At 33.1% G+C, this 12,466-nt stretch overlaps 1 non-coding gene across 1 annotated transcript; it reads left to right on the top strand.

Moving 5' to 3' along the window:
• Positions 1 to 2,610: 2,610 nt before the first annotated feature.
• Positions 2,611 to 2,717, top strand: LOC124887451. The gene has a single exon (XR_007045227.1). It is a non-coding gene; the product is annotated as a small nucleolar RNA R71 (small nucleolar RNA).
• The last annotated feature ends 9,749 nt before the right edge of the window (positions 2,718 to 12,466 follow it).

Here is a 12,466-nt window from a genome sequence, read left to right as displayed (position 1 = left end):
GACCTTTAATAGTCATATACATCCTGTATGAGTGGAACCCACCTCTCGTACACTAGGATTCCCCCCTTGGACCCAACATAGTGCAAGGTACGACACACCTAAATCCAAGTCATATCCATTTGTATGACTAGTTCGCTTAAACCCTACCCCCAACAGTATAAAATTCCAGAAGGTTTGAACATCGACCACCATACGAGTCCATGGTATGACTCATACACTGGCTTATGAATCATGGTGAGCTACTCATACTCAGATTCAACTTAAGTTACCAAGTCTAAGGTTAACTAAAGTAACAAAACACCTCGTATCCATCTATATGACTCATACCACCCAAGTCGTACCAATTCCAAAAACTAAATCCAACCCAACAACCAACGCTGGGGAGAATACAACTAACTCATACCACTCATATCCCAGTGTAAAAGCTATTACCTTTAGTTAAATCCTTTCAAGATAAAAAAAATCCAGGAAATTTTCTCAGTGCCATAAACCAAGGTGTTTCACAAAAAGAATATCTCACTTACCAAAAACAAAAAAATTTAAAATTACTCCTACAAATTTAATTTCCCACCCCACACTTAAAAATCTACTTTGTCCACAAAGTATACTTTAAAGTAGAGATAGAAAACTCCCCAAGTCTTATAGGATACCTAGTGTCATCTTTAAAAATTAAGAACTAAAAATACTGAAAATAAAATCTACCATAACTTGGGTTACCCCCCAAACAATTTCAGATATAGTGTCACGGCATGACCCATATCCGGTTACTTATTTTCATTCTTTCTCTTAGTCTTACTTGGAGGACATCATCTTATTCATTACTTACCTATTGAGCTTGAACTATGAAGATCAAAAACTTTCCAAACATTAGACTTTTTAGGCTAATCAATATGCATCAGCTTGGTCTAGGGTGGTTGTATCTTAAGTAGCTCACTGAGAAAGTCTGAAGAGCTCTTTGGTGGAATAAATTCCACCACCCCACACTTATCTCCTTCAATCACAGTAACTTGCACAAATATTTATACTGGGGTAGTGTGTTGATTGGTTTGTAGATTTTAAAATAGCCTCTTCGTCATCAAAACCCATTGTGAGTGTTCTCTCTCTCATATCTACCAATGCTCCTATCGTGGCAAAAAATAGATGTCCCAAGATGACTTGGACTTTTTTAACTGCCTGAAATTCTAAAATAATAAAATTAGCAAGAATTAAAAACTTACCAACCTTTTGTAAGAACAACCTCTATGATTCTTTTAGTGTAGGCTAGGGTTTGGTCTTCCAGTTAGAGTATCACAACGCTCGATCTCAACTTCCCTAAACCTATAGTGTTGAACAAGGAAAGAAGCATCAAATTAATACGTTCCCCTAAATTACTAAGTTTATAGACCACCTCATTATTGCTAATTAGAATAGGGAGTGTGAAACTCCCAGGATCTTTGAGCTTTTTGGGCATCTTCTGCATCACCACAAAACTACTCTCTTCCTTGAGTTCTACTATCTTAACATCCTACAACTTAAATTTCTTAGGGACGACATCCTTCAAGTACTTATCATACTTGTTCATTCCCTGTTAAATATCTAAAAGAGGTTAATTTGAAGTTCTATAAACGTGTTAAAGAACTTCTTAAAGCTTGCATCCTCTTTTACTTTTTTAAGCCTCTGTGGGAAAGGTGGGGGTGGTCTCTACTTCATGTTTTTAGAAACATTTGTTATTAACTACTCAGACGTCTTTGAATTTTCAGCAACTTTGTCATCTACCTATTGAGGAACTGACTCTACATCTACCTCCTTACTTGTCTTTGGAGGTTCTTCATTGAGCTCTTTGTGACTTCTTAAAGTGATAGCCATTACTTGTTTAGGAAAGTCTGTATGACTTGGAAAACTATCTTGAGGCTTGGTACATTGCGCACCTTCCATCTGACCTATTTATATCTCCAAGTTTTTTGTAATAATCTATTTGATATTCATATCTGATGTCAACTGTGCTTGAGCAGTCATAATGTTCTTTAGAATCTCTTTGATATTAGTAGTTTGATCTATGGTCAAATTCTCTTGTACCTACTACTGCTGAGTTCGATTCAGTTTTCTACGATATTGATTTATATTCTAAGCGTGATTTTTCACCCCATGAGAAATTGGGATGATTCGCCAGTTTGAATTGTAAGTGTTACCCAAGTTCTACTATCTGTGACTATTAACATTACCCACTTAATTAACTATCTCTAGATTAGCTGGACAAGCATCTATTGCATTCTCACTACTTCCACAAACCCCACACCAAGTATATGTATGACGAATTGCATTTACTATTGCTTCAAGCTGTGTAACCCCTAATTTTATATTGTTGAGATGAGTAGATAACTTATTTTGTAGTGCAATAATCTGATCTAAAATAGCAGTAAACTGGTCCACCTCAAACACACCTACAACCTTCCTTGGAAAACTTCTTTAGTTAAGATGCCACAAGGATTCCCTTGTGCAATCGGATTCAATAGTGTGTAAAGTTTATCTAATGTCTTCTCAAGAGCTCTCCCACCAGCTGTTAAATCTAAGAGAATCTTGGTGTTTCACTTAAGACCCTCTAACAAAGTATGAACAAATACATCCTTATATTGATGATGGTGAGGGAAACTCCTTAGCATACCCTTAAATTATTTTCATGCTTGGTAAAAACTTTCTCCTTCTTTCTATTTGAAACTCATTATCTCGCTTCTCAAACGTGTTGTATTCTAAAACTTCTGAGCTAGATCATCCCAGAAAAAGATGGAGTTTTGTGGGTAAGGATATAACAACTTCTTCATTTCCCCAATTAGACAAAAGGGAAAGAGAGTCGTCCTGGCAAAACAAGTACATACCCAGTAAGAATATAGGTATCACTGATTTCCAAGAATGTCTATATGTTTTGTTATGGATCTTCATGTGAGAACCCTACAGATTGTCCACTCAAACAAAATAGTTATACCATATTTTTCTTGAATTCAGACTAACCACAAACCTCTGGATTGCATATGTAATTAGTAGCATGGTTCGTAAGTGGAATAGCCATTTCATGATCAGTTCTAGCTTCTGCTCGAGCAGGAGCAATTGGAATCACCTAATCTAGAGCACATGCCAAATTTTGATCAATTTGATCAATAATATTAGTATCTCCTTGCTCCAGTATTTGACTTTGTTGAATTGGATAGTAAGCATTTCTCCTCTAATTAAATTCCGGTTTTGGTTCCGAATAGGGCACTACCAACTCTCTATCTCTTACCAGTCCTGTACTTTTCTAATCCTGCACAACTTATCCACTAAGATGAAGCCGTTAACACTTAATCTTATTATCAAAATCCAAAAAATTAGAAAACTTCTAATTACTCGAGTCCTCGACAACGATGCAAAAAACATATTGTGGTCTATCACAGACACAAGTGCACCCGAACGTACAAGTAATGTAATGACTTAGAGAGTAGGATATTATACCCATATGGACTACTAAACTAGTAATTCTACCAACCTTTAGTTTTGAAAAAAATATATTAAGTGTTTTAAAGTATCGAGATGTTTGTGAAAATATTAATAAATAATCTAAGTAATAAACAAATGATAGAGTATAACAATATTATTGTAATAAAACTTGTAACAAATACGAGTGTGAATTCCAAGGTTGAGACACTTTAAAAAATCTTATAAATCTCCATTTTTATCATAGTTTAGTTTATTGTTGGGTTATTGATTCACATGGTTTAAAGTATGATCGTGGTCTCGCGATCCTCTATTCTTCCACCTAAATGGATATTGCAACTACTTCATTTAGCGGGGATGCTATAATCCATTTATATGCATTAAGATATCATCCTGCAAGTGAACCAAACAAGGCTTCTTGATATATACCTATCCTAGACTCTAATTCAAATCCTTTATTTTATAAAAGATTAAGAACCTTGCTACTTAAACTCTTCGATCTAACTTATGATTCTCCTCCTACATTCACAAAGGAATATAAGTGTATTTTAATGGTGGCCAATCATCAAAATAATTAGCACAAAGGATTAAGAATAACCCATATAATAATTCAACACTAAATTACTCTGAGAATGTCTAAGTGTAATTATGTTTTTAGCATCAACCGAGAACAAGGGTGTTTCGCCACTCATGGAAATAGTCGTAATCACCATAGATGAAACAAGATAAAATCCATAAATAAACAAAACGGAAAGAATAAAAACCCTATTTGAAGTATTTTCCAGCCTCCCTCAAAGTTTCAAAGTCATCTCAGGGTCTTTAACATAAAGTTCAAGTGTTCTATTAATTAAGTAGTAATAATCTAGGCAGGATCTTAGTATTGTCCACTGCTAATAAAGCAATAAGAACAATGAAAACCCAATACATGCAAAAATCTTTATCTAGAAAGACTTAGAACTTTCTCTACCTCATTAATCCACCAGGAGTCCCACAACCCTAGCTAAGGGAATTATCCGCTCATAGTTATGAGATCAATCATAGAATCCATAGATAAAATTATAAAATCAATCTCACAATAATAAGTGAAGAAATGCCAAAGTTTTAAATTGAATAAAAAAACAAAAGCAAACAAAGAATAATGATAGCATAGGATAGCCCCAAATGGGCTACCATTGAATATGTGAATGTATGAATTGATGAATGAACACAAAGCCTAAAGGGTGTTTATAGATTGGAAGAAACCCTAGAATTCAAATCCTAATTTAAAAAGGATGACTTAATTACACATATATAATAGGACTTTAAAACATCATAGGAGTGAAATTGGGATTTATGGAAACCATAGGAAACGTAGAAATAATCAAAAAAATTTACTATCAGAGGCCACTTGTGGTCTGCACCCGTGCTCTAGACTTAGCCGTAATTACTACCTATAGTCTTGACCCTGGGCACAGGTATAGGGCGCAGGTAGCGGATGAAAAATTTCTTTAAGTTCAGCTCTCAGGATTTTGGACTTCTGATACTTGCTTTGCCTACTAGCAGTTCATGGGTCATACATGTGGTGCATAGGTTGACTAAATAAGTGTTGGGAGTCATCTTTTCAGGTATTCTTTGATTCTCAAACATGCTGTGATCATGAACAAGCTATAATATTTCCCGAACATCCTTAATTACACCAAAAAGTAGCCAAAAATACCTTTTTCCTTTTTTTTCACCAAATTATCATCCAAAACATAATTTTTTGCAAAACACTCCAATAACACATTAGATCTAATAAAATATCTTTTAGTACATGCATAGTCCTAAAGTTTTAAACATCATAAGTGTTATATTTATATAGCACATCATATTTGTATCTTGGATTGACGTAGGGTCGGAGCATTCCTTGTACTTTCTTTATACCTATGGTTTGTGCAGCTAATGTGCACTCGAGCCCTTTCTGGAGGGGGATTTGAACCCATATATCTCATAGGTGCCTGTTTATGACGATTGAGCTATGTAGTCTAAGATAAAGTCTTACTTCATGCTAAGCCTTATTCTTTTTCCTGACACAACATGTTTATAAATATATATATATATATAAATATACATATATATATGATTATGTGCATTAGCTCTAAATAACCTTTGAATTTTGGATCATGTCATTACTTTATCCCTATCCCTAAGTTACATGCTAGTTCTCAACTCACTAAACATCTTCAGATTTTGTATCCCCATAAGATGTAGGCATCCAAGATACTTCTACTATTCGTGCACAGTGTTAGTTGGATTGGCTCAGTTTGTTGATCGTTTGCATTGAGGTGGTGAGCTTTAATTCTCTGAAAGACTTGATCATTCCATCGATTTACTTTTATAAACTCAAATTGAAGAGTTCACGTTAACATTATCTTTGTCATTGTCATTGTTAGAGTCAGGGGAAAATCTTGGAGTTGGTTATTTATTAATTAGTATAGGCTTTGTGGATATTACTGTAGATTAGGTATTGATTTCTCACATCTTTAAATTTGGATTTCAGACACTACTGGGTGTGTTATGTACTGTTTGCTTAGGAAATGGTAGGGGCCTCTAGTCCTTAGTGTACTTTAGATACCCATAATATCCAGGCCCTGGTTTGGGTCATGATATGCATCACAAAGATTCTATTGCTATTCCTCACCAAGAAACTCAGCCTAAAAAATATCAAAATTGGTAGGCTAATGTGACACCTCAATGGTGTACACCATGGATCTACAACATTGAAACTTTATTTAGTCGTCTTCCTAGTGAGTTCTACCCTTTTTTCTTATCACCAACCTTCAAATTTCATTCTACTATCAATGGAAAAAATCCTAAAACCTACACTAATTCCTCAATCCATTAACAACCAACCTAATTTTTTTACAATTTAAATAAATGTAAAAGCCTCAATAACATTAGAATATTTCCAAATGCATATATTTGTTATTAGGGCTCTTCAATAAAGGTCAAACGTCATCATTAAACTAGTGAAACATATCTAAGTAATATAAATTGACATGGGCGGATAGATTCTTATTAATCTTCAACTTTACTTTTAAGACAACAGAGAAGAGTTGTAATACATGAATGAGATTTAGTGTGATGGTTTAATAAAAACTAGGATGAGTGAGTGCACTATTTTTGGGGATTAAGGTTTTGGATAATGAAGTGAAGAGAGTAAGATGAGGGTAAAAGTGAAAAATTTCAAAGGAATATGATAAGTTAGAAAGTATAAAAATCTATTATTTCTTTTAATATAGGCAATATTATGTAAGATTTAACATCATAAGGTGTTTGAGGTACCATAAAATGCGCAATGCGGTCCTTACTTGAATGACTTCGACAATAGAGATACCATCTAATTAAATTCCATATCTTGAGTGATGTCCCAATGTAAACTCACTAAAGCCTTTTCATATACTATCTAAGTGATGGAATGATATGACCCATTGTAAATATGAATTTACTGTCACTAACTCATACTGCATGATCATTTATCTTGATGGTGTCACTGGTTGGTAATACCGTGCAAGATACCACCTAAACCCAAACTTTTTAGTGACTCTATATCAGTTGGTTAATATTTTTCTTGGAACATTTAAAAAAATTATAAAATCTTACATAAGAAAATATCTTGGGTTGCCTCCTAATTAGCGCCTAATTTAATGTCACAACAAGATGTAGTTATGTTAATTACTTGTTCTTCATTGAGGTAAAGTATTTTTATCGACTAGAATTGATTTTGTACTCTCATGTATTACATGACACACTGTTTATTGACCTTGAACCTTTTTTTAAGATGAAACTAACATGATTATGCAAATAGCTACTCTAGTCTACCTAGGTATAAGAACCCTTATCACCCATTTAGAAAACACATTTAAGTGAAAAAACAATTTCATTAATCTCCTCCAAATTAAATATATATAGATACATATATGTATATATTACTGGTACTGGACATGACGATATTGATTATATGAGTTTCAATTCAAGTTTGGTGATTACTAATGATATTTATGCTATGTGTTTTGGTTCAAGTCCGATGATTGATGATGATACGAGTTTATTTACTAGGTTACATTATGACAAGTGGATCAGTAAAGGTATTATGGATTCTATTTGCATTTATCCTTGCATGTGTGATGCTGATCACCAGTATGTTCCTATATTTATCAGCCTTATATGGGGAGGGGGTGGTTCATAGGTATATTTATGACTCCTCTTTATTGTGTATCGGTTGAACATTTTGAACCCATGTCTATGATGGTTTATGAAATACTCAATTAGGTATTGTTTTTTGACAATCCGGTTGCTCACATTTTTATTGTAGTTATTATTATTATGGTATTTTATGATATATTTATTATTGATTTAGTACTAAGGTTTGCGATATGGTTTTTATTTCTTTCTTAATGATTGCTTTAATATGGGTAATTATCTCATATGTAGACATATGGATTCGATATACTAATCGTGTTATTATTAGTTCCTACTATTATTAGGAGGTCATAAGATGCTAGTATGACTACTTTAGGTTGTAGCTTTGGGTTATTCTTGTTATGTATATAGATTAATATACGTAGTTATTGTATTATGGTATATCATTTCGTTCCATCATGTGTTGATGTTGTATATCTATTTCTTATCCTTGTATAATATTAAATATCCTTCCTCAACTCTTTATTTATATATGGGCTAGCGATAAACGATATACTGCTAGGGTTACTAAGAATGACCGAAATAGGTTAGTTTATCCTTATTTCCTCCTTAGCTTTACAATGTTACTTTCCTAGATATTTGAGCATAGTTTACATTCTTTCCTATATATAATGTATATTTGCATTACTATATGTTTGGTACTCATACTATACTTTAGAATCCTACAGATCTTAGTACAGGTTCTCATCATTATTATGTATGTCATGCCAAGGAGCTATGGTTCTATAATGACCCTTCAAGTCATTTCTCTTGATTTCTCTTATTTTTTCCATTAAAAATTTTCCATATCTTCCCCAATTCAATTATGAATTGTTGGAACTTATAATTTGGTTACCGGGCAATTTATTTTATTTTTAGAGACATTTTTCTATTTAGAAGTATTTATAGGTTTCAAATAGCCACTGAGAAAAAACATCAATAAAACAATGTTTGATGCTTATTTTGACTACAGTGCCAGCAGCTCCAGAATATAAATTTTAGATTAAGAAGACCCTTGGTTTGGGTCACGCTGCACCCAAACATATTTAGACCTATTGGTTGAAAAGTTGATAAATTGGAAATTTAGGTGTGGGGCCTACATTTGGTCGAAACGACCTGAGATGAAAAATCCAACATTGCCAATGAATCTGGAATATCAAAATAAGTGTGGTTGGATATTTCATTTGCCTATGTAGGATTCTTGATGCATCCTAAGGCATTCGCCAAAACAAAGAAAATATGGCAAGTTTCCGTTGTCATCTGGTGTATTAGAGGGTACCTTTATGGAGGCAGTTTAATAATTACAATGCTGCTATTGTGGCTTAAGTGACATCGATTGTATGAATCGAGGACCAGGAAAAGGGTATTTAAATGCCCTTTTTGTCGAGAAACAGTAATTTTGCTTTTGCTTTCAACCCCATAAACCCTAATAGGGTCTGTAGTCCACAAATTGAGTATTGGGTATTGATTGAGAGCTTGAATAAGTTGAATATTCGTTAACTATTAATCTAAGGTATGAATCATTAATTTTTGTGTTTAATTCTTGATTATTTGACCCAAAACACCAATTACCTTGAAGGAGCAACACAATCTTGAAAGCATTCTTGAATTAGGAAACTTGATTCTTGACTCTTTTCTTAAAGAAAATTTCATGGAGTTCTTGGTGTTCTTAAGGAGGCTAGGGTTTTGTTGGAGAAAAAAAATGGATGATTAATAATGTATCTAATATTTTTGGGGCGGAAATTAAGTGTTAGGGTCACATTTGGGTGAAAGAAATTGACCAAAGTGTCCCTAGACTTTTTAGGAACTTAATTAACATGTAAAACAACTTTAGATCTGCTTCAGTTTTTCATGTTGGGGTGTAGTCGACATGACACGTCAAGATCGTGTCGGCTTACCGCCTCACACGAAAAATCCCATAACTTTTTACTCAGGTATAGGATTTTGGAGAAATTGATATCATTCGAAAGTTAATTCAATCATCGTAGAGCTTATCCTATGTGCCATGTTGATATCGCATAGTTTAACCTCTATTACATGGACTTATCAGTGACCCTCACTGCCTCAACTTCAAAAAATGAACCCGAACCCCTTCCAAAAATTTCAAAAGTTTCCCCAAACACCCTTTTAACATACCTAAGAACAATTTAAGTCAATAATTAATATTATGCATATGGTATGGTCAAAATAAAATGATCAAAATTGTAGGGGGTCTTACAATAATGAATAAACTATGTGCATTGAGATTAAAAATGATGTTTTAGAGATTTGGCGAATATAGATTTTTGTACATGGCCTTTCTACTATTATTTACCATGATCTAGAGAGATTTTGACCATTTATACACTTCTATAATGATTTTGTTTTGAAGCTTAGCCGGGCAAGGATTTACAGACTTACACTCTCTTAGCCATAATTCTATCCATGCCTTTATATATATATAAAAATATTTAAAATTATATATAAATATGTATGTATATATATAGGTATATATATGTGCGTATTACTGGTACAAAAGTTTATGGTATTAAGGATATGAGTTTTAATTCAAGTTTAACGATTGATGATGATATGTGTTTTGGTTCAAGTCTGACAATCGATGATGATATTAAAGGTATGATTTTATTATCTAGATTACATTATGACACGTGGATCAGTCATGGTATTATGGATTCTATTTTTGTTCATCTTTGCATGCATATTACCTATCACCATATGTGCCTATATCTATCAACCTTATCGGGGGAGGGGGGATGTTCAAAGCTATAGGTATTACTATTGTTTGTTAAGTGTTGGTTGAACCTTCTAAGCTTATGTCGATGGTGGTTTATGAAAGACTGGGTTAAGTATTTTTTGTCCAAACTAGTTGTTACTTATATTGTCATTGTTATTATTATTATTATGGCAGTTTCTGAAAGATTTATTATAGATTCAGTACTGAGATTTAATGTATGATTATAATTACTGTTTTTATGGCTTCTTTATTAGAGATAATTATCTCATATTTAGACATATATATTAGAGATCCATATTGTATTAGTACTAGTGCCTATTATGATTAGGAAGTCATAAGATGCTAGTATGACTATAGGTTAGGCTTGTTATGTACATATAATTATATTCATAGATATGTTATTATTATATATCCTTCCGTTTCTTCATATGTTCATGTTATATATCTATTCCTTGGCCTTGTATACTATTACATATCCTTCCTCTTCTCTTTATTTTTATATGTGCTAGTTATATATAGTATAGTGCTATTGTTACTAAGTATGGAAAGAATAGGGTAGTTTATCCTTATTGCCTCATTAGCTTTACTATGCTACTTGCCTAGATCTTTGAGTGTAGTTTATATTCTTACTTGTATATTATACATATTTTTATTATCTTTGGAGCTCAGTTGGAAGGGGCCTACTGAATACCGTGTGTTTGGTACTCATACTACACTTTTTATGTCTACAGATCTTTCTAGGGTTCTCATCATTGTTATGTGTGTCTTGTAGAGCAGCTATCATTTAGAAACATAGGGTGAGATCCGATACTTCAAAGCATTTATATTATTCCTCCTATGTATTAGACTAATATTTATATTGTATTCAGAGATGGGTTGTATCAGTATATTCATTTAGTACTTCATTTTGAGATATTATTACATTAGAAGCTCTTGTACTAATTTCATCAGGTTTTAGGACTATGTTATGTATTTTAGTCTTTTATTTCATTTATTTTGCATTTGGCCTCCTATTCTCTTGGTAGTCCATTACTAGTAGTTTCAGACAACTAGTTAGCTTTCCTATTGTCGGGTTATGGTACGTGCCATCATGAACTAAGAAATTAGGTCATGATAGGATATTAGGAGATTGATTACTTAATGAGTATGGTAGTTTGATGTTTGGATTTGATACTAATCCCGAGCAATCCAATGGTTTATTAGTATACTTTACTTATATGGTTTATTGATATGGCACATGGGTATGGTCTATTAATATATGAGTTTCAGTTCAAGTCCAAAAATTAATGATGATGTTGATAATATGAATTCCAATTCAAGTCCAACAATTGATGATGATATTGATACTATGAGTTTTGGTCCATGTTTGCACAATAATGGTATGATGTTGACACTATTATTGATGTCATAATGAGAAGAGTTCTGATTCAAGACCGACAATGGGAGTAGGGAATGATATGATTCAATAGGGATAGTTGATTGTTATGGATAATATTTGATAGAGTTATGAATCTTTGGATTATTTATTTTGATTAATTGTACCCTCCAAGCTTATAAGGGACTGCAATGGGTTATATACATTTCAACACTTTTTGGCTTATGAGGGCAAATTTTTTAGTTATAGCTGTGTGATTTTGATGCTGCTATTCCTGATTTACTTATTTATTTAGGTACAACAGTGCTGGACCTTATTCCCAAGTTTCCCCTATCACCTTAACATAGTTTACTTTATCATGTATCTTATTATATTTGTATAATGATTTAGTTCAATCAGTTAATGATTCCTACTGAGTACCCATAGTGTTGGTACTCAATCTATACTTATGTGCCATTGGATGAGGTTACTTCGTTCCTCAACTTTTTGAATTTCATTCTCCCGGGAATTCGGGTTTGGGTGTAGATCTGAGTACTAGTTGTCATTGTTGACCTAACGCTCGTGCAGGGTTGATCTTAGAGGTTGGGTGATACTTTGGAGTTGGAGTTTCCATTTTTCATTCTATATATCGATGTTTAGTGTTTTATTTTTGAAATAGATTGTATTGGACTATTGAGCAATTATAGTTTATTTGTAGAAGATCTTCTACAAAT

Source organism: Capsicum annuum, chromosome 9 (assembly GCF_002878395.1).
Source record: "Capsicum annuum cultivar UCD-10X-F1 chromosome 9, UCD10Xv1.1, whole genome shotgun sequence".
Taxonomy (NCBI): domain Eukaryota; kingdom Viridiplantae; phylum Streptophyta; class Magnoliopsida; order Solanales; family Solanaceae; genus Capsicum; species Capsicum annuum.
Note: the sequence above shows the minus strand (reverse complement) of the source record. Positions and strands in the feature narration are given on the sequence as shown.